Consider the following 27,548-nt stretch of genomic DNA (forward strand, 5'->3'; position numbering starts at 1 on the left):
CAACACTGAAATTCACCATTTTGTTTCACTGTCACCCAGTTTGGTAAGAATTTTTTGTAACTCGTCACACTTTGCCTGGGACTTGACTATCTTGCACAGTTTTGTGTCATTTCAAATTTTGCCACCTCAGTGTTTACCCTTTATTTCAGACCATTTATGAATATGTTGAATAGGACTCGTTCAAGAACAGACCCCTCAGGGCACCACTAGTTACCTTCCCCAGTCTGAATACCGACCATTTATTCCTACCCTTTGTTTCCTGTCTTTTGACCAGTTTCAAATCCATGAAAGGACCTTCTCTCTTATCCCATTACTGCAGGGGTCAGCAGCCTTTTCACACAAAAGAGCCAAACTACATCAACATTCAGAACAGGTGGTCAACAAAGAGCCAGTACAAGAATGTCCATTTGCACGACTGAAAATATACAACTTAATTTTATTAATAATTGACAGGATTAATAATAGCATAAATGAAACATTGTACTCGAGGACTTTATTTAGTGGGACTTCTGCTGTTACATCTCTTTGCACATTTCTTTGAAATGTGTGTACATCATAACTGGTCAAATTCAGCTTCATGCTCACATCCAGGCTGTCTTCTGTCAGTCTTGTATGCAAATTACCTTTGATGTGATTCAAATGAGAGAAAGCCTGCTCACACATAGATGGAGCCAAATATTGACAGTAAGGCCACGCTGACATTCTGCATGGTGTTGTATGTGATAGGAAGTTCTTTCCGAAACTGCAGAATCAGATTATCAACATGCCCCAATTTCTTCATGTCAGTCCTTTGGTGTAATTTCGCCAATTCTGCATGTTGTGAAGCAAGGTGTTCTAAATCAGAATTCAGCTTGATGAGTTTGTCCACCCAGATATCGGATTCCTTGAAATCTGCTATTTCCATTTCTAAATCTCTGACTAAGATGCCTGGAATGACTGTCCGACACTTTATGTGGACAAATCTTAAACAGAACACTCTGCTTACAAAAGTCAACAAAATGAGACTTGAGTGCCAGCAGCGGCCCAGAAACAAACCCGGCAAGCTGCTGCAACTCAAGGCTGTTGTTTGGATTCTCTTTCTGATACGAATCATAAAGCATTCATGATCTTTCAAAATGTGCCAGAATGCCCATGTCGGTATTTTTGATGAAGACAGTCAGTTTTGACTCAGATTCAAAAACTGCCTGCTGCAGCGTCAGGACTGTATTTCCTTGGCCTTGTAGCTTACATTTCAACGCATTCAAATGGCTGGTAATGTCAATGAGATAGTCAAACTTGAGCTACCAGCACAGTCTGAAAGCTCAGGAGGTTTGACACCCTTCATAGCCAAAAAGGACTTAATCTCATTAATGCAGATGGCAACACGAGACAAAACTTTGCCACGAGATAACCAGCGAACATTGTGCATTAGTAGATTGGGGTATTCGAAGTCTACTTCCTCGAGCAGTGACTGAAATTGACAGCGATTAAGAGCTTGGGCAGGAATCCAATTGGCAATGTGAACGACCAATCCCATTACATTTCCAAGTTCAGTTCCACAAGATTGCGCACAAAGTGCCTCCTCTTGCACACGGCAATGAAAGTTCACAAGCGGGCAATTCAGCTGTTCTGGGAGAAGAGTAAGGAATCCCCTGTATTTGCTGACCATGCGAGGTGCACCGTCCATACAGACAGATACAAGATGATCCAGTGGTATTTCTCTCCCATTTACAAAGCTCATCACAGTTTTAAGGATGTCTTCACCCCTTGTTTGATTTGTCATTGGTAATACCTCAATCATTTATTTGTGCCTAGCATTGCCACAAATATATTGTCCCAGAGCGAACAATTGATTAACATCACGTTGTGACGTAGTGGGGGTACTTGCTGGGCTGTGGTGACCCCTGCTGTCTGGAGCAAGACCCAGCAGGGAAAACCTCATTATGCAAAGCTAATGCCAAACTTGTTGAACCAGTGGCCAGACACCCCCCATGGAGAGGAACAAAGGAAGGTGGAAGGCTGCCCTGGCTGGGGGGCAGGGCTGGAAGTTAGTGAGTTGGTGGCTGGCTGTCTGTGAGCATGGAGGAGACAGCCTAGGGAGAGGAGCTGGAGTTTAGGGGCCCAGTCTCCCCCCAACTCAAGGGGGCCTGAGGCATCCTAGCCCAGCTCTGTGACCAGATTACATCTGTGCTGTGCTGTATCCTGGAGAGGCAATAAACTTCCTCTATTCCACCGGCTGGTGCGGTCTGTTTGTGCCATTTCAGGGTGCAGGAGACAGGGGACCCCCAACGCGCCATCACACATGTGTTGGTTGTCTTGTCCAAAGCAAATGAAAAATAAGTAGCTATACTCAGATTTTGCATTTGTTCCATGTCAATTTGATGGGCCATTTTCACAGCTCTGTTGTGAACTGTTTTTCTGATAATGATACATCTTGAATTTTCTGTAAGATTTTGTCTTTGTTGTGAAACTCATCAAATAGTTCATGACTAATTTTTAGCATGCATCTCTCTGTGTAATCCCCGTCTGCGAAAGGCCTCCCCTCTTGTATAATGCTTTATGAGCCTGCAAAACTTGGGGAGTTTAAGCTCCCACTTTTTTTTTAACCATGCCAGCAGGCTCTTTTGTTCGATGTTCATATGTTGCTGTAGCTCCTCTCCGGCTTTTTTTTTTTTTTTTTCATGCGTTACTCGAGGTATTTTGTAACAAATGCTGCATGTTTTGTCATGAAACTCGCTGGTTTTTGTTTGTTTGCTTGCGAACAATCTCTCTACAAATGCGACAGTGTGGAGATCCAGACCTTTCCGCAAATGGATACAAGTCTGCCCACTCCTTTTGAAATGTTGGTACCTGTCATCTCTCTCGCTCTATTGTAGGGGGTTACGGAGCTCACCATCACATATGGTGACTGAAAGATTCCTTGCCCAATCAAATACACAAGAGAATATGCATAGCCCCCAGTGAGTGGAGAGGATGAATGGTTGTTAGAATTAACAGTTACAGGTGAAATAAATAATGGCGCATTTTTTAAATTTGGAATTAATTTTTCATTTTAATTTAAAAAGTTGTGTGTGTTTTGGGAATGACAAAAGAGCCACATTTGGTTCCATACTGAGCCATAGGCTGCAGACCCCTGCATTACTGTTTGCTTTTATTAAGAGCCTTGGGCGAGGGACCTTGCCTAAGGCTTTCTGGAAATCTAAGTACACTGTGTCCACTGGATCCCCCTTGTCCACATGCTTGTAGACCCTCTCAAAGAACTATTGGATTGGTGAGGCAGGATTTCCCTTGAAAAAGTACATGTTGACTTTTCCCCAACAAATGTTGTTCTTTCTGTGTCTGATGACTCTGTTCTTTACGATAGTTTCAACCAGTTTGCTCGGTCCTGAAGTTAGACTTCTTTGGCTCTAGTTTGTGGGGTCAGTGTTAGAGCCTTTTTAAAAATGGGCTAACCTCCAGCCGTGTGGTACAGAAATTGTAGGTTACACGCGTTGCTTACAGCCAAACTTGTCTGCGTCCATAAGGCAAGAATGAGGAGGCCTCCCAGGTAAATGGGCAGATGCCAAGCTGGGGTGCGGCAGAGGAGGATGTAAGGGCGATAGGCAAGGTGGCAAGGAGGGACTGGGCGGTGCCCTGTGAAGCGCTGAGGTCGGTATTTGGCACTGTGTGCAGGCAGCTGTGACTAGAGGCTTTTCCAGGGGGTGGGGAGCAGATGAACAGAAGGATCTCTTGAGGGGGCGTTCCAGTTCCAGCTCATCACCACGGACAGAAACCTCCCTGGGGCAGCTGGACGTTCTTTGCTGTTGCCCATCTGAGAGCTGTGCTGCGCACAGAGGGGAAGATTCTGTCGTTGGTGTTAGCTCAGCGCCCACCGGTGGTTGTGCTCCGATGCCCTGTGCAAGGCCGTGCAGCGATCGGCCGGTAGTGCCTGTTCACACCCACCAGAGACGTGGGGCTGCTTCTCTGGTGGTTCAGCCGATACATTTCCTGGCTAGGGGCAGAGAAGGGCCCACTGAGCTCCTGAGCCCATAGCTTGTGTCTGGCCCTACGTACATCTTTGCTTACTTCCCGAGTTCTGGGACCCGTCTGGTTGATACAGAGACAAGCCGTGTCGTTCCAGCAGCAGGTCCTGCCCCAGGGTCCCCTCCACGCGTGTCCAGGTACCTGTATGGCCTGGTCCCTGCTCTCTGAGCTTGCACACAGGGTATTCGTTCACAGCTGCCACCCCCACCCTCCTTTCCAGCACCTCCCTCTACTGGGCTGGGTGAGCTCTGGGCCACAGCAGAGAAACTTGCTCAAGGCAGGTAGCCGGGACTAAAGAGGCAAGAGCCAAAGGCCCAGTGGGAAAGGTCCTTAGGTGCGACTTGAACTTGAACCCTCAGCGCAGGACGCCTGGGGGCGAGGCCCATGAGTTAGCATTTCCGGAGTTGGCGGGTGTCTGGGTTCCCCGGGGACGCTGACCTGTGCACCCTGGCCTGGCAGCTGGGATGCGCAGCAGGGCCTGGGTGTGCCGGGGCCCTGGAGAAGCTGTTGTACTTTAGTGCTGTTCTGGGCACCAGATCACTGAGCTGCTGAGCAGTAAGACGGGCCAGAGCCTGCAGAAGCCATTGGCCATCTAGGGACAAAAATGAGAAAAGAAAGAGGAAAAGGGAGAAACCCAAAACCCCACATTGAAAAATAAATAAATAAAATGCCCTTGACTGGTTTGGGAAAATGCACATTTTTGTTTCAGAAAAAAGGCAAATATTTTATTCGGAAAAAGTTTCAAATGACCAAAATGTGACCAGCCTCAGCCCTCAGACACCCAAAATAAAGGCGGCGAGAGGGCAGTTGTAGAATGCTTGAGAACAGCCTCGAGTCTGCTTTTTCTGTTCCCTTTTACACAGTGAAAGAAAAGTTCCAGCCAGTGTAATATTTCAAGTCTGAGGGGGCCATGTTAGTCTGAGTTAGTCTGCAAAAACAATGAGGAGTCCTGGGCCATCCGAACGCCTGACAGATTTACTTGCGCATCATCTTTTGGGGGTAAAAACCCCTTTGTATGAGCCCCTGACCAAGAGGTTTTTACCCACGAACACTGATGCCCGAGAAATGTCGGTGCGTCTCCACAGCAGCGTTATTTCAGAATAACTGACATGATTCCGGAATAACAAAGCGCTTCTGCACAGCAATCTGGTATTTTGAAGCAATGGCGAGCTGGAGGGCTAATTACTCCGACTCCTGTACCCCTTGTGTCACGAGGAGTAAGCGCTCCTCCTCCGACGTCCCTGTGCCTTCGACTTCCCACTGTGCAGACAGCACCCACAGCTGAGTTACGCTATTTCAACTTCTGCCACACCATGGACATAGCTGAAGATGCGCGGCTTAATTCAAGTTTTGCCCTGCCGTGTGGACATGCCCTTGGGCTGTAAGGTGGCGGAGGACTCCTCACTGTCATATTTCAGACTTCCTTCCTGGGTGGTGCTTACTGGTTCTGGGTAACCGGCAGTAGCTGGAGCAGCCCCCCGCCCAATATAGGCAGGGGGCTGCTCCACCCTGGAGGGGCCCACCGTGGGTAGGGGGCACTCTGGTCCATCCAGAGCAGCCTCTCCTGCAACAGTCCAGCCCAGGGTGCTACAGACAGGGGCTCTCCCTAAGTAATATTGCAAATCTTTGCCCCTCTGCTGTAGAGCTAGAGCCCTGCCCGGACACAAAACGTGTATCCGCATCTGCAAAAAGGAGCCGTGGATATTGACATCCATGCCCATGGACGGGATCACCTGCGGGTTCTGTGTATGGACTGTCTGACCACCAGGAGACAGGCTCTGTCTGAGTCCTGGCAGGGACTTTCCAAAAGGTGCTTTGAATTCTGTGGCTCTGTCTGGCCAGGGCTCAGACAGCTGCAGTCTGGAAATGAGACGTGTTTTCCAGTGTCCCTGGACATGGTCCCTTGAAGTTGATTTTTCAGGTACCAACCAATGAGCCATTGAGCCTGGAAACATGCAGCAAACATAACACCAACAGGTCCTGGTTGTCTGTGGGCGGAATCGAGCCTAGGACCTCTGAAGCTCAGTGCATGAGCCAAAAGCTGGCTCCCTGCTAAGGCTGTAGACCAGTGTTTCTTAAACTGTGTTCCGCCGCGGAGAGCAACAGTATTCAAAATGGCTGCCCTTAAAGGGGCAGGTGACCATTTTTTCTCAATAACTTTCCTCCACCCTTTTTTCCTCAATAACTCCCCCACCCACCCAACCCTTTTCCCCTGACTTTTTTTGCTCAACCAAAAATCCTTGGTGTTCCTCATAAATACAAATTATTGTTTGGTGTACCTCGGTCTTAAAACGTGTAAGAAACACTACTGTAGAGCACACTCATTGCTTTCTCTGTAAGTGGTCAGGGTGCCACTAGATGTGATAGTGAACCACACCCAGCAGGTTTGTGGGTTATATGAAGGCACAAACACCAACGCAACTGGTTTCCTGGTTAAAAGACAGGAAACAGAGGGTAGGAATAAATGGTAAATTTTCAGATTGGAGAGGGGTAACTAGTGGTGTCCCCCAAGGGTCAGTCCTGGGACCAATCCTTTTCAACTTATTCATAAATGATCTGGAGAAAGGGGTAAGCAGTGAGGTAGTAAAGTTTGCAGATGATACCAAACTGTTTAGGATAGTCAAGCCAGAAGCAGAGTGTGAGGGACTCCAAGAAGATCTCACCAAACTGAGTGATTGGGCAACAAAATGGCAAATGAAATTTAATGTGGATAAGTGTAAAGTAATGCACATCGGGAAAAATAACCCCAACTATACGTACAGTATGATGAGGGCTAATTTGGCTACGACAAATCAGGAAAGAGATCGTGGAGTTATCGTGGACAGTTCTCTGAAAACTTCCACTCAGAGTGCAGCGGCGGTCAAAAAGGCAAATAGGATGCTAGGAATTATTAGGAAAGGGATAGAAAATAAGACCCAGAATATCTTACTGCCCCTGTATAAAACTATGGTACGCCCACATCTTGAATACTGTGTACAGATGTGGTCTCCTCACCTCAAAAAAGATATTTTGGCCTTGGAAAGGGTTCAGAAAAGGGCAACTAAAGTGATTAGGGGTTTGGAACGGGTCCCATATGAGGAGAGGCTAAAGAGACTGGGACTTTTCAGTTTAGAAAAGAGGAGACTGAGGGGGGATATGATAGAGGTCTATAAAATCATGAGTGGTGTGGAGAGGGCAGATAAAGAAAAGTTATTTATTAGTTCCCATAATAGAAGAACTAGAGGACACCAAATGAAATTAATGGGTAGCAGGTTTAAAACTAATAAAAGAAAGTTCTTCTTCACACAGCGTGTAGTCAACCTGTGGAACTCCTTGCCAGAGGAGGCTGTGAAGGCTAGGACTATAATAGAGTTTAAAGAGAAGCTGGATAAATTCATGGAGGTTAGGTCCATAAAAGGCTATTAGCCAGGGGATAAAATGGTGTCCCTGGCCTCTGTTTGTCAGAGGCTGGAGAGGGATGGCAGGAGACAAATCACTTGATCATTGTCTTCGGTCCACCCTCTCTGGGGCACCTGGTGCTGGCCACTGTTGGTAGACAGGATACTGGGCTAGATGGACCTTTGGTCTGACCCAGTACTGCCGTTCTTATGTTCTTATGTTCTTATGCAAGGACATGCTGGATCTCTGCTTGCCTTTGTCTAGCTGCACATCTCAGACAAAATGCTGCTGTCAGGTACCTGTCTGCAGTCTGGCTGGGCACTCTAAGGTTAGGGAGACCCTGGCTTGTCTGCTAAAGCCTCTTAGCTCCCCTCCTACCTAAACAAAGATGGAGCAAAGCAAAAGGCTGGAGGAGGCAGGTTGGCTGAGCTGGGTAGCACGTTTGCTTCCTCTTAGGGTATGTCTACACTACATGGCTCCGTCAACAGAGCCATGTAGATGAACTTTGTAGACATAACAAAATGAAGCGGCGATTTAAATAATTGCTGCTTCATTTACATCAAAATGGCTGCCGTGCTGTGCCAATCAGCTGTTTGGCAGCACAGTGGGGCAGTCTGGACGCTTGGCGGTTGACATCAAATGCCTTTGTTGACCGCCCCGTTATGCCTCCATTGGCTGAGGTTTACCAGGGCGGTCGACAAAGGCTTTTGATGTTGACCGCCGAGCGTCCGGACTACCGCGCTGTGCTGCCAAACAGCTGATCGGCACAGCACGGCAGCCATTTTGATGTAAATGAAGCAGCGATGATTTAAATTGCCGCTTCATTTTGCCATGTCTACAAAGCCCGTCTATATGGCTTCGTGGACGGAGCCATGTAGTGTAAACACACCTTTACTTACACAGCCGCTATCCCCATAGTGCCTGGGCACCTCTTCGTGAGGGATTTCTCCTCTCACGGTGCCCTGGGGCAGGGCCATTATGTACAGAGGAGAACCGAGGGACTAAGTGGTGGAATCTCCATCCCTAGAGGCGTTTAAGTCCTGCCTTGACCAAGCCCTGGTCCTGCCTTGGGCAGGGGGCTGACTCCTGAGGTCTCTGCCAGCCCTAGGATTCTATGACTTGCCTAAAGCCACATGGAAATCTCTAGCAGGGGAGAGAACTGAGCCCAGGTCTCCAAAGTCCTAAGCAGTAGGCACCGGGCAGCCCTTCCCCCAAAGTCTCTGCTTCCCGCTTTGGCGGCAGCGTGGCGGCGGGTGACAATAATGCAGGGTTGGAACCTGGAGCTGGGCTGGAGGTGATGCCGTGCTGGTGTCCTTAGGAATGAGGCCTCCAGACTTGTCCTCTGTCGCTCTGGTCTGTGGACCCGCTGGTCACAGGGCTGGGTGATGAGATGCCAGGCACGAAGGGTCTGAACCTTACTTGAAAGAAGGTAAATTCTAGCCTCCTTCCATGTCTCTTCCCCCCAGATAAACAACTAGAAGGGCCACGTACTGTGGCCCGTGTGCCCAGCTGTGAGCCAGCTGAACTGCAGCCGCTCTCTGCCCGTCCTCCCCGCCCACGCGCGGCCCTGGCAGTGCAGTTACTCCTTGCTGATTAATTCATGCCCAGGAGGCGGTGTGTGTCTCACAGGGAGCAACAGCCCCGTTTCACTGGTTCCCCGTTCGCCGCTGTCCCCTCAGATATGAGTAACATCTGAGCTGCATGAGAAATCTCCCAGTAAATCGACAGCCGTGGCCAGTGCTGCTCTGTGTGCCACTGGCCTGGCATGTCCAGCTCCGGACTTCTCACCGAGGGGAACGCAGGCAGCTCTACCCCCCACCTACCTCTTCCTTGCCCCACAGGCAGTGCGCCATGCTGATCTGCTGAGTCGCAAGGGTGTGCACCTCACCTGGGTCCCCACACAAGGGCATTCCTAGGTGCATTAGCCTGGTTACGGAAACAAGGCCATAAATATTGAAATGCAACGTTTTGGGGGCCCTGAAATAGCTCATTTGGTTTCTGAAATCTACAGTCAGTGTAATTTGGTGCAGCTATGCAGGCTTCAGTGGAGCGATGTTGATTTATATTAGATGAGGGTCTGGTCTCTTGTTTCTACAGGCATTGTCACATGGTACATTATCCCTTTGCCTTTATGAAAAATGGGCTTTTTATTGTGCTGATATGAATTAATGTAAGTGCAAATGATACAAAAATATATTTAATGGAAAAATAGTTTAGCGAAATCCCCAAAGGTTCAGATAAACCAACGATCTGCTCAGAGTGTTTTATGGCAGGAAACCTATGCAACTGACCTTGCACTGATCAGCTGAGAGAGAGACTGCAGAAATATTTTACAACACCCTGCTTATGCCTGATTTTTTTAAGAATGTTGGAGTTGGAAAAAATTAGTTTATGTATGGATAACAAAGAGTGACCCTCGTAAGACTGATGAGCTTCGAATTATATCTGCCTTAAAAATTGTATGCATTTTCTTTGTCAGTAGTTTGAATGTTAAGATCTGTTGTGTGTTAAAATAATGGCTGAGACATTGTTAAAATTACTCTTACATTGCAATTCCACAACAAAACAAGAACACTTAGTTTGTAAAGTATTTGGGGTATATTAATATGCATGTGTCCTCAAAACACCTGGTATCACAGCCATTAAATAGCTGATATTTATTATAGGAAACAACTACAACTTTAGAAACATGCTTCCACAAAGCTTGAGTTCCAGCTTCATCGCTGTTGACTACCAGAGACCATAACATTTTTGTAATTCTATTTGGCATATTGTCACATTACCAAATTGGAGGGAAGCAGCCAGATCGCTGCTGCACCCCTAGGTGGGGGTGTTGGCCCCAGAAATTGATATGGGGGGAGCCATGTGGGGTATTGAATGGGAGCTTATTGTTTGTTAATCTTATGTACACTATTTATGTGAGTGTATAATGTCTGTGTGTGTAGGTAGGAATCTGTAATCTTTGTGGAAGCTGAATATTTCTGTGAATGTGGTTAAGCATGGCTATGGACAGGCTGAGTAGCAAAGCCCTGTAGAACAATGACTCTCAATAGGCTATGGACACACCCAAAGAATGGGATTTGTCACCTGAGGGCAGCCAGCAGGAAACATAGAGATTGGCCTCTGACCAGGTGACTGGCTGCATACAAGAAGAGGCCAGGAAGGAGTATAAAGAGGCCATGCAGTCGATGCCATTTTGTTCTCAGCTCAGCACTTCATCCCAGAGGCAGCACTGCAGGGATTGAAGAGCCCGGAAGACCTGGGAACCCATCCTGATCGTAGGATGTGCAATAAGGACGTTTAACCAGCAGCTGCAACATCTCTGCTAGAGCCTGCATCGAGGACTGGGAGATTCGGTGCATGTAACGTACTGTACTTTAATAACCTTACTCTCATGCTTTTCTTTCTTGTGTTGATAAACCTTTAGTTTTAGATTCTAAAGGATTGGCCCAGCGTGATTTGTGGGTAAGATCCAGAGGGTAAATTGACCAGGGATCTGTGGCTGGTTTCTTGGAACCGGACAGGACTTGTTCGGGGTAGGTGGGATTGGGTGCTAGGATCCCCCACCTGTGTATAGGCCCGGGGCCATCTGGGGCACGGATATTGCTGGGGTGTCGGAGGGGTTTTGCTCGGGAGGCTTCAGGCAGGCAGCTGAAGCGCTTGGTGAGACTGGTTCATGGCCTGTGTGGAGAGGTCGCCAGTCGGGGGCTGTAAGGAACCCCGGATTTGAGCAATTCGCCCTGAGCGGACGCCCTTAGCTGTGCCCAGACACGGCCCGGTCCGTCACAGTGGCGTAGTCGGCAGGATCCACAGATCTTGGTCAATTGAGCTTTGGGATCAGGACCCCACGCTGTCTAAATTTGATTTTTGGTGTTGAGAGTTTGGTTGATTAAAGAGCCGCTGCAATGAACCCGGAATTATATGAGAGTCTGAGCAAAAGTGCTCTGAAGGATTTGTGCTTGGGGAGAGGCATTGCCTTTAGGAAAAGGGCCTCTAAACTAGATCTGGTAGTGTTGTTATTAACCAGAGATGTGGATGAAAGGGATCAGAAGCAAGCCAAGGAAGCTGCTGAAAGAAGGCAGAAGGCAGATGAAGAAATTGCTAAGAGACAGAAGGCGCTGCTCGGGAACTTGAGATGAGAAAAGCAGAACTTGAGGAGAAAAAGGCAGAATATGCTGAGAGACAGCGGAGGGAAGAGGTAGAGCATGTGAAGAAGATGGCCCTAGCCAAGGAGGAACATGCTAGACTTGACCTCCAGCTTAAGAGACTAAAAGAACAAGAGAGACTGTATTCTCCTGAAGGTTCAATGTATAACTCTGTGGGTACGCGGTGTGCTTATGATATGGCAGACGTATTTTGCCCAGCTGATGTGATGACCCAACCCCAAAGCATGTGTGAATGCAAACCTTTTGTGGTACCTGTAGCTAACAGGGAGGTTTGGGAAGGGGGTGCATGTGGGTATGAAAAGTTTCCTGGAGCTGGTGGTCAGTCTCCCTGTAACCAAGGGGAAAGTGTCTCTATATGTGTGCCTGTGGCAGACGGCTGTGTGTCTGTGCAGGGGGGCAGTGAGCCTGTGGGTGAGGGCCCGTCTGATGCCTCAGAGGTGAGGCTGGAATCAGAACCAGGGCAGGAAGAGCCCAGAAATCAGGGAAATGTTTCTCTGAGGCAGCCTGGAGTGGCTGGCCAGAGTGAAGTTTTAGTTGAGGAGTTGGTGGCTGGTGTGGTTTGTGGAATTGAACCTGCACAAGCTGAAGCTGATTTGTGTGAAGAAGCACAGTGTGTGCAAGCTGGCAATTTGGCTGGTGGAAGTAGCAGTGGGGCAGTAAAGGAAGCTGTCCCAGTGGCTTGCTATATGCCTGAGATTAGCCAGGGGTGTTGGGACAAGGGTGAAACTGTCTCTGGTTGTCTGGCTGTGTGTGGGGAAGAGTTTCTTCCTGTGTCTGAGGAAGATGCCCCACAGCCTGTGAAGGCTGAGAGCAGTGTGGTTGTCCCAGAGTTGGGTCTGGATATGGCTAAGGCCCAGGATGGGGGTGGCCCAAGGTTTGTGTCTGCTGGGGAGAGGGATGAGGTGACTCAGGTAGAGTCAGTCAGTGTTTTACCAGAACCCCAGAGACCAGACAGTGGTGACCCTGATATTGAGCCTGATGCTGCTGTGTTGCTGGCAGAGGGGGGAGCTACTCGGTGGGAGCAGGGAGACCCCTTAGCCCGGGCACAAGGAGAGAATGAGGGTGTGTTAACTCTGGTGCCTAATGATGGTGTGGACGTTTACAGCCATCTAGAGAGCTGCACAGGGAGTGAAGATGCCTCTGACCCTGTCTCTTGTGGGTCTGTCTATGTGCCTGAGAGGGGATTATCTGTGAATCCACCTGAGGGGCCAGAGATAACTCAGGGAGTAAGGGAAGTGCAGGAGGAATTGGTTGGGGCTCAGCAGGGCAATGCTACTGCAGAGCCAGGGAAGGGTGAACTGCTGCTTAAGGAAGCTCATAGGGAGGAGAGTCCTGGCAGTGCTTGTAGCAAGCAGTTTGCAGTAACTGAGAGAGGTGACGATGCCTGGCTTGGAGAAGGCATTCAGGAGAAAGCTCTGCCTGTAAAAGGCAGCAGCTTCTTGTGTGAGGCACTTGTTGCAGTGCCTGACAGACAGAACTTGTCTGTTAACAGTGACTCCACTGACTTGGGTTTAGGGAAACCCAGTGTGGATGGTGGTGGAGAGGTCTCAGAGGGACTGAGGGTTGTTCCAGATGAGGCAGGAACATCCAGAGAACTGGAGCAGGCTGCTAACCCAGTGACTGTGGGTGACCAGCTTGCTGGGAAGTCAGTGTGTGTGGGACAGGATTGTTCCCAGGTGAGTGAGGAGAGTGGGAAGTTAGTGTCTCAGATTCAGGAGAAGGGATGGGTAGCCAAGTATGCAGAGCAGAACAGCTGTGTGGTCACTCTCCCTAGGATGCAGGAGATGGCAGTTACGCTCCCATCTCTGGACACGGTGGACACTCATACTCAATCAGGGAGGTTGATATCTGGTTCCATGTGGAAACAGAGGTTGGAGAGGGACAGAGGAGAGACTTGGGAGTCTACAGCTTACTGCTGTTACCCCACTGAGTGGGGGAAGGGGGAGAATTCCAGGGCCATTGTGAGCCAGGGAGTCACACCCAGCCAGCCCTTTGTCTGGGTCAGGCCAGAGGTTTCAGGCCTGGAGCCCAGAGGACAAGGGGGAGGGGCAGGACTTGTTTTGGCCAGGAAGATTTGCAGTTTAAACCTGAAGGGCCAAAACTGCAATGGTGTGGGGCCAGAGAAGGGGCCTGACGGAGAATTTCAATATACACCTGATATAGGATTGTTCTTATTACTGATGTTAATTCTTGTAACCAATGTACCATTGTTGCAGAGAATTGTAAAGGTATACAATGTGCATGATCCTATGAAAATACCATGTAATCTGTCTGGAGATGTACCAAACGACAGACGGTATGTAAGGGGACATTGTGATATTGATATCTCATGGTTAACACTTGTAACTGGTCTTGGAACTTTTTACAGGACAAAAGGGGTTCCAGCCAGAAGGTCCTGTGTGAGAAGGGAAACTGAGGCACGCCACCATTTTGGTTGGGGGAGGCCTGTGATGCCCTCAGTGCTGTTACTGGCATCACTTCCTGCATCAATTTTGCGTTGGGGGTGTCACGTTACCAAATTGGAGGGAAGCAGCCAGATCGCTGCTGCACCCCTAGGTGGGGGTGTTGGCCCCAGAAATTGATATGGGGGGAGCCATGTGGGGTATTGAATGGGAGCTTATTGTTTGTTAATCTTATGTACACTATTTATGTGAGTGTATAATGTCTGTGTGTGTAGGTAGGAATCTGTAATCTGTGTGGAAGCTGAATATTTCTGTGAATGTGGTTAAGCATGGCTATGGACAGGCTGAGTAGCAAAGCCCTGTAGAACAATGACTCTCAATAGGCTATGGACACACCCAAAGAATGGGATTTGTCACCTGAGGGCAGCCAGCAGGAAACATAGAGATTGGCCTCTGACCAGGTGACTGGCTGCATACAAGAAGAGGCCAGGAAGGAGTATAAAGAGGCCATGTGGTCGATGCCATTTTGTTCTCAGCTCAGCACTTCATCCCAGAGGCAGCACTGCAGGGATTGAAGAGCCCGGAAGACCTGGGAACCCATCCTGATCGTAGGATGTGCAATAAGGACTTTTAACCAGCAGCTGCAACATCTCTGCTAGAGCCTGCATCGAGAACTGGGAAATTCGGTGCATGTAACGTACTGTACTTTAATAACCTTACTCTCATGCTTTTCTTTCTTGTGTTGATAAACCTTTAGATGTTAGATTCTAAAGGATTGGCCCAGTGTGATTTGTGGTAAGATCCAGAGGGTAAATTGACCAGGGATCTGTGGCTGGTTTCTTGGAACCGGACAGAACTTGTTCGGGGTAGGTGGGATTGGGTGCTAGGATCCCCCACCTGTGTATAGGCCCGGGGCCATCTGGGGCACGGATATTGCTGGGGTGTCGGAGGGGTTTTGCTCGGGAGGCTTCAGGCAGGCAGCTGAAGTGCTCTGTGAGACTGGTTCGTGGCCTGTGTGGAGAGGTCGCCAGTCGGGGGCTGTAAGGAACCCCGGATTTGAGCAATTCGCCCTGAGCGGATGCCCTTAGCTGTGCCCAGACATGGCCTGGTCCGTCACACATATAGAGACAGTTAGTGGCTTAAGTTTATACTGCAAGCACATATTATTACATGTGTCACACAGTCATCTCTTGTTTTGACTACCACAATGCCTTTTCATGTTCCATAGGGCTCAAATATGATTTCCAGTGTGTGGGAGTGTAGCACCAAAAGTGGAAGAGAACACACATCTAAGAAGCTAGTGTTGACACATTTTACAGTCCATTGCTTGGCTATACTGTGGTTCCTTATGAACTTCGAGACTCTAAATAACCAGTGTTAGTGAGGTTTATTAATACAGACCAGGGGAAAGGTTTTATAGGGTACTGGTCTCTGTGGAGCTATCTCTGAAGCAGGGTTCCATCCACTGTATGCAGAAGGTACTGGACTCTCCAGTTACACATTTCAGCTGGGGGTACTTGTGGGGTGATTTTTCCTTTACGTGGCACTGAACTCCAGCCCCTGCTCTCTGACTTGCCGTTGTGTTCCTCCCTTGTCGTCAGGGTGGTACCAGAATGCCAGGGGCTGGTTAGTGCATGTATTTCCCTGGCTTGTACTGAGACTTGGAACAAATGTAACTTCAGTTTAGCAACTTTCCTCTCTGCGTGCGCCCAGTGGTTACCCCGCAGTGCAAGGAGCTGTGGGCTATTAGCGTGAGATGAGAGAATAGAACGATGGCCTTGGCCAGCTCAGGCGGTTTCACTGTTAGAATGTTTATGTGTCCAGCGACTGGTGCTCTCTGGGGTGGTGAGGCACCTGTTAATACGATCTCTGTGTGTATGGTAGAGCGTGAATATTAGACAACAGACCTTCCCGGCCCACTTGCTGACTTGATGCTCAATATAGCCAAGGTGATACCTTTGACAAACTGATGTCTGAATTAGGGATGACGGGTTTTATTTCTCATGTAAAGTGTTTTAACAAACTGCATAAGTGGCAACAGAATCACAGAACCCCAGGGCTGGCAGAGACCTCAGGAGTCATCTGGTCCAGCCCCCTGCCCAAAGCAGGACCAACCCAACTCAATCAGCCCAGCCAGGGCTTGGTCAAGCCGGGACTCAAACACCTCTAGGGATGGAGATTCCACCCCCTCCCTAGGGAACCCAGCCCAGAGCTTCCGCAGCTGCTTAGGGAAATAGTTTTTCCTAGTGTCCAACCTAGACCTCCCCCACTGTAACTTGAGCCCATTGCTCCTTGTTCTGGTGTCCTTCACTACTCAATACACAATTAACACAAATGAACACACCTTTAACACGACCAAAGCCTCCACTGACATTTTTATTCAAAGGAGGAAAGTGAGTAGTTCATGATCCCTAGTGTGGATAAAGTCATGCAAGTCTGTGTGTCATTGCTAATTGGCATCAGGCGTGTCGCTGCTTTGTCTAGAAATGTTCTGAAATGTAAAGTGATTATAATGCAGGTTAAATCTGGCAGGTAAATTTCAGTGGGGCTCACTTTGGATAACAGATTCATATTGGAAACCTGGGTTTGGTTTTCTTGTCCCAAAGTGTCCACGCATGAGCAGTTCAGCAGTAATGGCATTGCGAGTGAGACCGCTCGGAATTAGTTACTACGCCACACTGTCCATCCATGGAGCCGGCTGTTCCCAGGCAGGGGACTGGTGCAGCCAGCTTCTGGGTCTCCTTGTCCCAGGTTCAGCCATCGGGGCCACCCACGGGAGTGGTGATGTTAAAAACATCTTTGGCATAACTGTCGATGTGTGGTGCACTTCCTGTCTGCGTCGCTGGGCGAGACACCAAGAGCTGACATAGATCCAGATGACACGCATCTGCCGAAGTGGGTCTTTGCCCAGAAAGTTTCTGCTCCAACACTTCAGTTAGTCTATGAGGTGCCACAGGACTCCTCGCCGCTTTTATAGATCCAGTTGTGTCTTCTGAGTGCTGCAGGGCATACAAGCTGCTGAATGGACAGGGACCAATTTACCACGTGTGGTTGTGGCACGATGCAATGTTGGAGTGACCCCGCAAAAGAAATGTCCTTGGCGAGATTATTTTGAACAGCCTATTCCTTGATTAGCCTGCCGTGCCACCCCTCCCCCCCCAGTTGTGATTTGGTTTCCAAGATTCCACACGCTGCCAGTGAGCCGTGGTTTCGCTACGCACTCAGCTCACTTGCATTGCCTTGGCTGTTCCTCACGAAGGGGGTCGAGCCATTTCCCTTTGTCTGCGTCCCTAACAGATTGGTTGTGGTAATTACCATGTAACTCCCAGAGGTAGGACAAATAGTTTCTTTATGAGCTCAGGTTTTACTTGCCTTCATATTGTTTAGAGCAACTCGTCCGTTGATCTGGACTTGTGTCCTCCACATGGTTCAAAGCCTTTCAAGGTACAGAGAATTCCCCATTTACGCTAGTTCAAACTGCACAGAACCAGAGGCCCATGCAGCAAAGGAAGCCTCCCCCCAGGGTCTCTGATACCTGATTTGGGGGCGTTTGCTTCCCACCCCCAAATCTAGCAGAGCCCCGGCACGTGTGGGCCAGACTTTGCAGGCAGGTACTCAAGAGAGACTTTTCTGTGGTAACTTGGAGCCCGGCCCCCCTCACGTCCTGTCTCTGGTTGTTGGGGATACTGGCTGCTAAGAGTCGCAGATCACCCATGTGCCATGGTAGGCAGCCCCTTCGTACCCTCTCCGCCATGCACTTCTCAAGCTCAGGCTTCCAGGCCCCGCTGCTCCCCTTGGGAGGCTGTTCCAGAATGGTTCATGGTTAGTGCTGGGATAGGTAAACATTAATAGGGGGCCGGAATGGCTCTACACAGGTGGCTAAGGAGTTCAGCTACAGCAGGCAGTACCTCTGGTCGTGTTTTTTCCCTTTGTTTCTACAGTCTGGAAAGACAGATTACGAGTCTGGCCAAAACCGGGATTACCCTTCCTGATGTATAAACTTGCTCTTTCCTTTTCTTTCTGTAGCCTAGAACAATAGATACGCAGGCAGCTGCTCTTCTGTGATGGGTCTTTTACTTAACCTCACTGGTGCCGTATAAGATATTTTCAGGGTTACATCTCTTGTCATCTCTGTAATCTGTTGATTTGGAAAGTTTGTGGTGTAGAGAAGTGCTGATTTAATTAGAAAATTTGTAAATAGTAATTAGGGGCAGGTATAATTGTATTCATCACCTGCTTATTAATATTCATTGTATGGGCGTTAACATTCAAAATAAGGTTTTAGGGAAAGCAGTGATAGATGTGTGAATTAACATACTAATATAGACAAACGGCTGTAATTGGTGCCAAATTGTGGCTGCTTGGGACGATGTGTTGGGGGTCCGAGGTGAACATGCATGGGCAGTAAAGCACTTTGTTTACCCATCTGCTCCTGGGTCCCCTGTTTCTTCTCTAAAGTTAGAAACCTTCATCTGATTTGGAGCCTCATCTTGTTGATGAGCAATTTCTATCCTTTAGTTCTTGTGTCCATGTCGGTGCACACCCCACGGGCTCCCCTCTTTCCCTGCCATTCTCTCTTGGATGTGATCATAGAGAGCAGCCCCAGCCTCCCTCTTCTCCTGTCAGTCGGGCAAAACAAGCCAAGCACCTTGCGTCTCCCCTGGGAAGGCAGGATTTCCATTCCTCGGCTCGGGCAGACTGCCTCTCTGCCTGCCCCGTCAGCATGAACACGGCCACCCGCCCTGCCCACAGGATTCCGCAGGGCTCTCACCAGTGCCTGGGGGATGATTCACATGCATCCCTGTCTCTGCTGGGAATGCCTGGGCAGCTGCACCCCACACCTGCCTTCGCCTCCCCCCAGCTGCCGTAGTTACCCTGAAGTTCAGTAGCTAGATGTGCAGTGGCCTCCACAGAGAGATGTGCAGTGGCCTCCAAAGAGATTCAGACCTTCTGGAAATGCAGCCAGCCAGTCTGTCTGCAGCCTTTCATTGTGAAAGGCACTAAGCCACATGACAGGTTTGTGCCCAGCCATTCGGTCACGTGCACATAGCGACCAGCTGTCCTGATATTAAAGGCTTTGTCTCACATGCGCTACAATTGCCCCTGCCCCAGTGTCCTGATGTTTGCACACTTTCTGTGTGGGCATCCTGTGCACCTGCTTCTGATCAAAAGCCATTGCATTTAGAGTTGCCAGATGGTCTCCCCAAAAATACCAGACACGCCAAAAAAACCAACCTCCCAGCCACTCCCCCTGCCCGCAAGGCTTCTGAAACACGCAGAGTGGCGATTGTGGCCCCACCTCCCAGCTGGGACTTCCAGCCAGTCCCCCCGGCCCTGCCCCCGCCAGGCTTCTGCGCAATCACAGGCTCCTAGAGCTGAACGTGGCCCCGCCTTCCAGCCGCTCCCCCCACCCACGCCAGGCTTCTGTTCGGTGCGCAGCCGGAGAAATCAGAGAATATCGCGCACTGCACACTGCACATGTCCGGTATTCTCTGATTTTTTTTACCGGACAAAGAACGCAAATACCGGACTGTCCGGTAGGATATCAGACACCTGGTTCACAAGAAGTACCCAGGAATGGTCCATTTGGTGATACACGCCAGCCAGACCCAGGCACATCCCACGGGGGGAGAACTGCAGGCATATGCACGAACCCGCAGTTTAAATAGCGGAGAGCCCTGGCGTGGGTTTTGCAATGTCTCTGTAGCCATGTGCGTAGTTCTTTGTCCGTACACGGCAGCCTGGCGTGCATGTGACCAGTCTGTTGTTTGTGATGGAGATCAACGTTTAAAATCTGTGAACTGGACGAGAGTAGATTCCCACCCACCGGAAATGAAATGCAGCATTCCTGCGCCTGTGTTCCGAGGCAGGGAGGCCAGCGGGAACATGGCCTGTATGCAGAGCACAGGTTTCACACAGTCTCTAGTGGGGTAACTGCAGGGACCGGCCATGAAACTCTGAGCCCCCAGGTCTGCACAAGGCCTTGTGGGATTGTAGTTCGAGTGGCACATGCAGCAGGGAAGGGAAGGAAAGGAAGCTGGGGACTGGTTATGTGGCACCAGAGGGTCCCCGGTGCCGGGAGGGAGGATGAAATAGCCCAGCACGGGGTTCTGTTAATCTTACCAATGAGGGGTTCGGCCTTAGGGCGTCTGTGGCACTTTGACAATGCCAGAGTCTCTCCTTTGGCGGGGACATTGGGTGCCTGTTTGGTGGGTGCCCCGAGGGGGGCAGAATGCTCCGGGGAAAAGACACCACATGGCTCTGTTGCTGCAGGACTGCCTCTCCACACAGCTTGCTCCTCTTAGCTGTCTCTCAGCTCTCTCCTTGCTCAGAGAGACCCAGAAAAATCCCAGCTCACAGGGAGGACGGGCCTGGCCTCTCGCTTTCCTCACTGGCCTGTCCAACCTGTCAGTCGGGCCGAGCTGGAGTGTTGGCTGCTTTCCATTGTCGCTGGGGTCGGTCAGTCTCATGGACCCTTCCCCTTTTGATACTGGGAGCTGGAGAACCAAAAACTCCAACAGAGTTTTAGTAAGGGGCGAACAGTCCCCTTACACAGATACAGACTAACTCCGCTGCCCCTCTGAAGCCAGATAAAGTTGCTGTTTATCAAATTCAAGTATTCACATATTAAGATCTTGCAACAGAAACTTCCTTGATCAATTTTTGATGGAGAAATTAAAATCTAAATTTTTCTTCTTTGCCAAAGTTTTAAGTATGTCTCTTATCTATGGTGCTCAGACACTCAGCTGAGCTAAGAACATAGGAGCCAAGAGACCAATAAAACTCTCTAGCATAGAAAAGATAGCTATGAATACTGTAAACTTGCTCAGTCTCATGCTGCAGATCTGAGAAGGTCTTTATGCACGTCACAGTTTAAAAAAACAGGTTTTCTAGGGTAATTATACTTGCAAGAAAAGATGTTTTGAAACTAAGGGTTTGAGATGTTTTTTCTTTCCAAAAAGTTTCTTGCCAATTTTGACCGTATCTAGTTAAAAGGAAACCTGCTTTGTTTGTCTTTGTTTTTGTTTTTTCAATTTTCTAGTTCAGATGTTTATGCTGCCGTTTTGAAAACACAGAGGATGGACTACTTTTCTGTGAGCCATTCCTGGATTAATTAAAATGATTTTCAATAATTAATTTCAGAAACCGTTCCAAACTGTAACACGGTGATTAGATTATGGTCTCTAATAATAATTACTCTAGACCCTGTGCATGGTTCAGTGAAGTTATTAACCATTAATCCCTTTTTGAAGGCCTGGGCTGCTGTTCTGTTAAAGGAACTGACCTTCATTGTAGCTGGATAGTTTATTAATTAGCTAAAGTTCAGTGCTTAATGACCAAGAAACACTTAAGTAAATTCTCATCCTGCCAAGACTAAAAACAACAAGGTTTATTTGTGTGATGTAACACGGGGTGGGGGAATAACTAATAGCTAATTAACAAATGAAATCAAGATACAGTTACTTAGTCTAATACTTATTTAAATCTGTCAGAATAAAAGAGCTTTTCCTGCTTCAATAACACAATGAGTTGCAGGTGTAATGAGGGCCTCCTGTCTGCTGAAGCAGATTTCTTTCTGGCTGACATTTTATCGTGATTGGACAAAGCACTGATGGAACATCTTTACATTTCTTAGCAATTTTTACATTCTGATCAGAAGTCTTTTAGTTGAATGTCAGGCCCGCTGAGCATAAAAAGAACTCAATGTCAGAAACAAATAACATCCTAACAATGGTCTAGGTCAACCATTAGATAATGCTGGTAAAGTTGTCCCTCGTTATGCAGAAAAGTAGAAGTATGCTACAACCACCACTTTTCTGTATGTTGAGACAAATAAGATGATGAAATCTTACAATGTCATGAAATCGTTTTTATTCTAGGGAGAGTATTAAATAGCTCCATTCAAGTAAAATGTTCTTAAGTCTGCAGGACTGCTTACTTTGCACTCAGGAGATTTAAAACAACTGGCCAGGGAGCTGCCTGTAGGATTTCAGGGCAACTGAACCTGTTTTCCCTTCTATCACCTGGCAATGGCACCTGGTCCTGGGCTCCCCAGTCATCATTTTGCTTGGGCAGAGACACATCTTTCCTCCTCCTGACGGGGATATGTCCATGCTGCACAGCTCCTTGCTTATGTTGCAAATCTCTCAGCAAAATCAGACTTCCTAGGAAGGGCCGCTCCGCGTTTCTCCTCCAGGACCATGGACAGCTCCATTGCCGTAGTCCAGGCAGCACAGCTCTTTGTAGGCAGGCATGGTTACGCTAGCTGTAAAACCAGCGAAATGGGCTCTTCTCTGGTCCCTTCCATGGCCGCTCCGCGTTTCTCCTCCAGGACCATGGACATCTCCATTGCCGTAGTCCAGGCAGCACAGCTCTTTGTAGGCAGGCACGGTTACGTTAGCTATAAAACCAGCGAAATGGTTCTTCTCTGGTCCCTTCCATGGCCGCTCCGCGTTTCTCCTCCAGGACCATGGACAGCTCCATTGCCGTAGTCCAGGCAGCACAGCTCTTTGTAGGCAGGCACGGTTACGCTAGCTGTAAAACCAGCGAAATGGGCTCTTCTCTGGTCCCTTCCGTGGCCGCGCTGTCGTTTCTGGGGAGCAGCGTCCTGCTGAGCTCGGGGTCAGAGCCGTGACTAGTGGTGCAAGGATTTCAGCAATTCCCCATGGGACGAATTACCTGATCTCTGACAACGGCCACCATCCCGGCCGCATGCAGAATGCTCAGTTTGGGGTTGCTGGTGCTGAAGGGACTTCAGGCCAAGAAACCTGCTGCTATGGAGAAATCCAAGGAAGGGAAAGAGTTTGTTCTGTGTGGCCTCAGCAGACAGATTCCTCCCCAGCCAGCCCCGTGATAGCACGGACCTGCGGGTACAGAGAGGAGCAGGGCCCAAGCTGCCTGGCTCTCGGGGCCCAGCTCCACCCTCCCCGTGTGTGCCCATCCTCAGCAGAAAGGGGTCTGTGCAGCTGGTGGTTCCCTGGTCTGCAGCAGGGGTTGCCTCCTGCCCTCTGTTGCTGCCGAGCTGAGAGCCATGCCAGCTGCTGCCTCTGGGGAGAGCGAATCGGGTGCGCTGCTGTCTCCAGGCGGGGAATTTGGCTGCCCAGGTTTCCCCAGGGCAGCGCTGCCCCCCCCCCCCCCCGCAGCCTGGAGCCTCGCACATTGCTTGAGAGCTGCGCTGAGACTTGCTGCAGGGCGGCCATCTTGGCCCCCAGCCCAGGGACTGAACCAGGGACTCCTGCATTCAATGCAGCAGCCGACGAGCCAAGCCCCAGACTTGGGGCCCATCACCTACACTCAGGAGGGGGTTAGACAGGGCCCTGGCCCCACTGCTCCAGCCACTCACCCCATCATAGGGGCAGGACCGTTTGTGTGGGGGTTTGTCCTCGTCCGGAAAAGTCACCAGAGCTAAGAGCTCCGGGGAGGGCCCCTGCCAGCGTCTGCAGGGCGGGCGGGTCTGGTACATGGGTGAAGCTTGCTAGCTAGGAGGGTTCACTCGGAGTCTGGCTGCCTCCGGCCGCTCTCTGGCACAGAGTGAAGGAGCTGGCTTGGCCTAGGGGCTTTGCTTACGGGTACTAGGCATGCGGAGTTCTTCCCGTGCCACCATTCTGAGCTGCAGGCAGCTCTCCGTCCTTGGCCGGCGGTTGGGAATAAAGGGGCGTTTTCAGGGCGGTTGAGACAACACAGCAGATTAATTAGTAAAATGCTAATATCCACTTAGGGGAGCCACACTCACGTGCCCCTAAGTTTCAGTTTATTAAAACTCCTTTCTCTGTGGCTTATTAATTTTTGATGACTTAAGATAAATTGCACTCAGCCCAAAAATAAAGTAAGTGCTTATAAATCATACACCAGTCTTGGCTTCTGCAAAATACATTTCCATTTCATCTCTTGTCCTTGTTTCTTCCATGTATTTTACCCGAGCTGAAAGTCTGTATTGGGCTAAAAATATTTTCTCTCCTTGGGATTCCTAGACTTTGTCTCCAGTATCTCTGAGGCGTTGGTACCCTCAGACGGTTCCAAGTAATGTCTATGGTAGCATCACCTGATTTATCAATGGATTGGTCTGGCCTAGATAGCAGACTTGCTCTGGTCATAGAGAGAAAGCTACACCGAGATTATCTAATGTGTGGGTTATCTAAAGTATTACTCAGTGTTAAATTAAACTGGAAAAAAGGATGAAAAGGAAAACTGCTGTGTGTTTTATGATTCACAGCCACAAATGAGGCCACCGGCAGGTAGGTAGAGAGCCATAATAAATGTTCATCTGCTCTTGTATCATTTAATTTATTATGTTTATGAATGAATAGAGCCACTAAGAGAATAGACCTCTGTTAATTCTATACTTATTGCTGCAAGACATTTTATTAGGATAATAAATAACACTCAACTAAATCAGTGTTAGTTTTCTGATTTAATTTTGCAAATTGTGCGTATATAAGTCAGTGGGACAGCAACTTAGTTTTAAAGCATTTAAACAAATCCCACTAAATATTTAGATTTGGAAGTTTAATTATGGTGAAAATAAGCTTTAATTTTCTGATATATAATATTCAAAGTCTCTCTGCTAAGTTTTGTGCATTTTCTTCTGTTTTCAGAATATCACATTCAAATCACATGTTTTAAAAGTAATAAATAGAGATTGGATTTAATTTAAATACCTTGCATGAGAGATTTTTTTGATGTAAGTTTTACTCGTACATGCAGGAAAGTCTAGACATTTTTGTACTTTCATTTATACCGCTTTCTTATTGTGGACCATACTGTTCTGGAAAAGTGCTGTCAGTCTTGTATTCTCAGCAACTTGGGTACAAATTATGGCCCCAATCGTCTAAATAAATTATGCACATATTTAAATGGAACTAGTCAGATCTCTAAAGCTAAGTACATGCCTAAGCATTTGCAAAGCTTGTCTCTGTGGCCAGACGATGGATTTCCAGTCAGGTCTGGGTCTGTACTGACCTGACCTCAGCAGCCTGGCTCAGTACCCTGCCCTCAGAATTCCCACAGGAGTGAGGGAGGCAGAACTGGACTCTTCCGTTTCCCTCCTTCCCTAATGTTTCATAGAATCCTAGAATACTAGGACTGGAAGGGACCTCGAGAGTCATCGAGTCTAGTCCCCTGCCCTCATGGCAGGACCAAATACTGTCTAGACCATCCCTGATAGACATTTATCTAACCTGCTCTTAAATATCTCCAGAGATGGGGATTCCACAACCTCCGTGGGCAATTTATTCCAGTATTTAACCACCCTGACAGTTAGGAACTTTTTCCTAATGTCCAACCGAAACCTCCCTTGCTGCAGTTTAAGCCCATTGCTTCTTGTTCTATCCTCAGAGGCCAAGATGAACAAGTTTTCTCCCTCCTCCTTATGACACCCTTTTAGATACCTGAAAACTGCTATCATGTCCCCCCTCAGTCTTCTCTTTTCCAAATGAAACAAACCCAATTCTTTCAGCCTTCCCTCATAGGTCATGTTCTCTAGACCTTTCATCATTCTCGTGGTTCTTCTCTGGACCCTCTCCAATTACTCCACATCTTTCTTGAAATGCGGTGCCCACAACTGGACACAATACTCCAACTGAGGCCTAACCAGAGCAGAGTAGAGTGGAAGAATGATTTCTCATGTCTTGCTCACAACACACCTGTTAATGCATCCCAGAATCATGTTTGCTTTTTTTGCAACAGCATCACACTGCTGACTCATATTCAGCTTGTGGTCCACTATAACCCTTAGATCCCTTTCTGCCGTACTCCTTCCTAGACAGTCGCTTCCCATTCTGCCAACAATGTCATAATTGTACTTATTTATTAGCACCTCCAGTTCTTCCTGCTTATTTCCCATACTTCTCGCATTTGCATATAGGCATCTAAGATACTGGTTTGAACTGGCCTCCCAGTTTCACCCTGACCCTCCTTTCTCTCTGCCATTATAGCCCACGCTCCCTCCCACATCCAACTCATCTCCCAGGTCTCCATGTTCTCCACCTACCTGTGGGCTTTGCTTACCTGTCCCCGTCGAACCTGGTTTAAAGCCCTCCTCACTAGGTAAGCATTCTGTGTCCAAATAGGGTCTTCCCCCTCCTCGAAAGGTGAATGCCATCTCTGCCTAGCAGTCCTTCCTGGAATAGCATCCCGTGGTCGAGGAAGCCAATGTAGTGAGCTGTGTGGGGAAGGAAATGGAGCTCCAGGCTCTTGACGTGCACATCCCCAAACCATGGATTAGCCCCAACTGACCTTTTTTCTGGACATGAACCATGCACAGACCTCTCCAGCTCGCTGCATTCTCTATGTGGGTGCCTTCCAGAGCTCCATACCACTCCTTTCCCATCCCTGAAGAGGGCCAGTGACAAGAACCATCAAGGCACCATGTACTTTTTATTGGACAGGAATCATTTCTCTGTTTCCTGCTTTCCAGCTGCCCAGGCATACGCCCTGTACTGTCGGCACCAGAGAACTCTCCTGGGTGAATGCGAAGTCTAGCTACCACTACCTCCATGTCGACTTTCCAGTTCATACTCCTGCTGTCCTCATGGCCTCTCTGGCCCCTTTGATATTCCTCCTTTGGATCCTGCAACTGCCATCCCACTGCCCTCTGTGTCCTGGCTCACTAGAGCTCATTCTGGGCCTTTGTCTTCTTGCTTTTGTCCCTGCGTGTGTGTGCTGGTCTTCCCTCCTTCTCCCTAGCAACTCATTGAAAGGTCCTTGGAGTGCTCCTGATGAGCCATGCTGGCCTCACCCTCCTCTTCCTCTTTCCTTTGTGGTGTGATCGGCTGCAGTCGTGCCCTTGGGAGCCTGCCAGCTCTGCTGAAACCCTCTGTCCCTTAGATTTCTTCTCATGGGTCCTAGGCTGTCAGAGCCGAGTTGGTGAAACCGGGGTGTGTCTAAGTCCATTGTCCACTGTGCACTTGTCACTCCTTCCTTCCCTTAGAGCCATGGAATTGTTATTTCAGGGTCACGCTCTCCCAAGGTGCCTTCCACCTTCAGCTGCCGCCTCTGCCGCCCCCATGTGCCCTTCACCTTCACAAAGAAAAAGTCGTCCCCCAAGAGCCTAGTTGATGTTTTGTGTTTCCTTGCAATGCTTTTCCACAGGCATCTGGGGGCCGGACTTCCATGTGTCAACCTGATCTGCGATGTTGTCCTCACCTCCCCCTCCTGAGTTGGGAGTCCGTATAGACCATGATGGCAATGTCACCCCAATGTCTTCCTCTTCTCTTTGCCAAGAGATTTCAGCTGCTTTGCCTCCCCTGGTTCGGGAGCTCGGAACCTGTGTGTATGTTCTGTACAACCAATGCCTCCCTCCCTTCCTTTCTTTCCCTGCCTGTGCTTCCTGAACAATCTCTGCCCCCAAGGCCAATGGTCCAGTCAGGCCGTTATCCCACCAAGTCCCTGTGATGTCAGGGAAGTCCTAATTTAGCTAATGCCCCAATCCTTCCAGTTTCTCCTGTGAACTCCCTGGACTCCTGGCTTACTGCCAGGTGCGTCCTGTTGTGGGTAACCACACCCACTACAGGGTTTTAAAACCTTGTGAAAGGGTGAGTCCCAAGCCTTGTCCAGCAGAGACGGCCCAGGCAGCGTTTGTAGTTCCTCCACCAGGGCCGGC

At 48.9% G+C, this 27,548-nt stretch overlaps 1 protein-coding gene across 5 annotated transcripts in view; it reads left to right on the forward strand.

Annotated features, from left to right (window-relative positions):
- Positions 1–27,548, forward strand: part of LRFN5 (leucine rich repeat and fibronectin type III domain containing 5) — a 139,452-nt gene that overhangs the window by 20,966 nt on the left and 90,938 nt on the right. The window lies entirely within an intron of this gene.

This window comes from Pelodiscus sinensis, chromosome 5, assembly GCF_052426305.1.
Source record: "Pelodiscus sinensis isolate ZL-2025 chromosome 5, ASM5242630v1, whole genome shotgun sequence".
Taxonomy (NCBI): Eukaryota; Metazoa; Chordata; order Testudines; family Trionychidae; genus Pelodiscus; species Pelodiscus sinensis.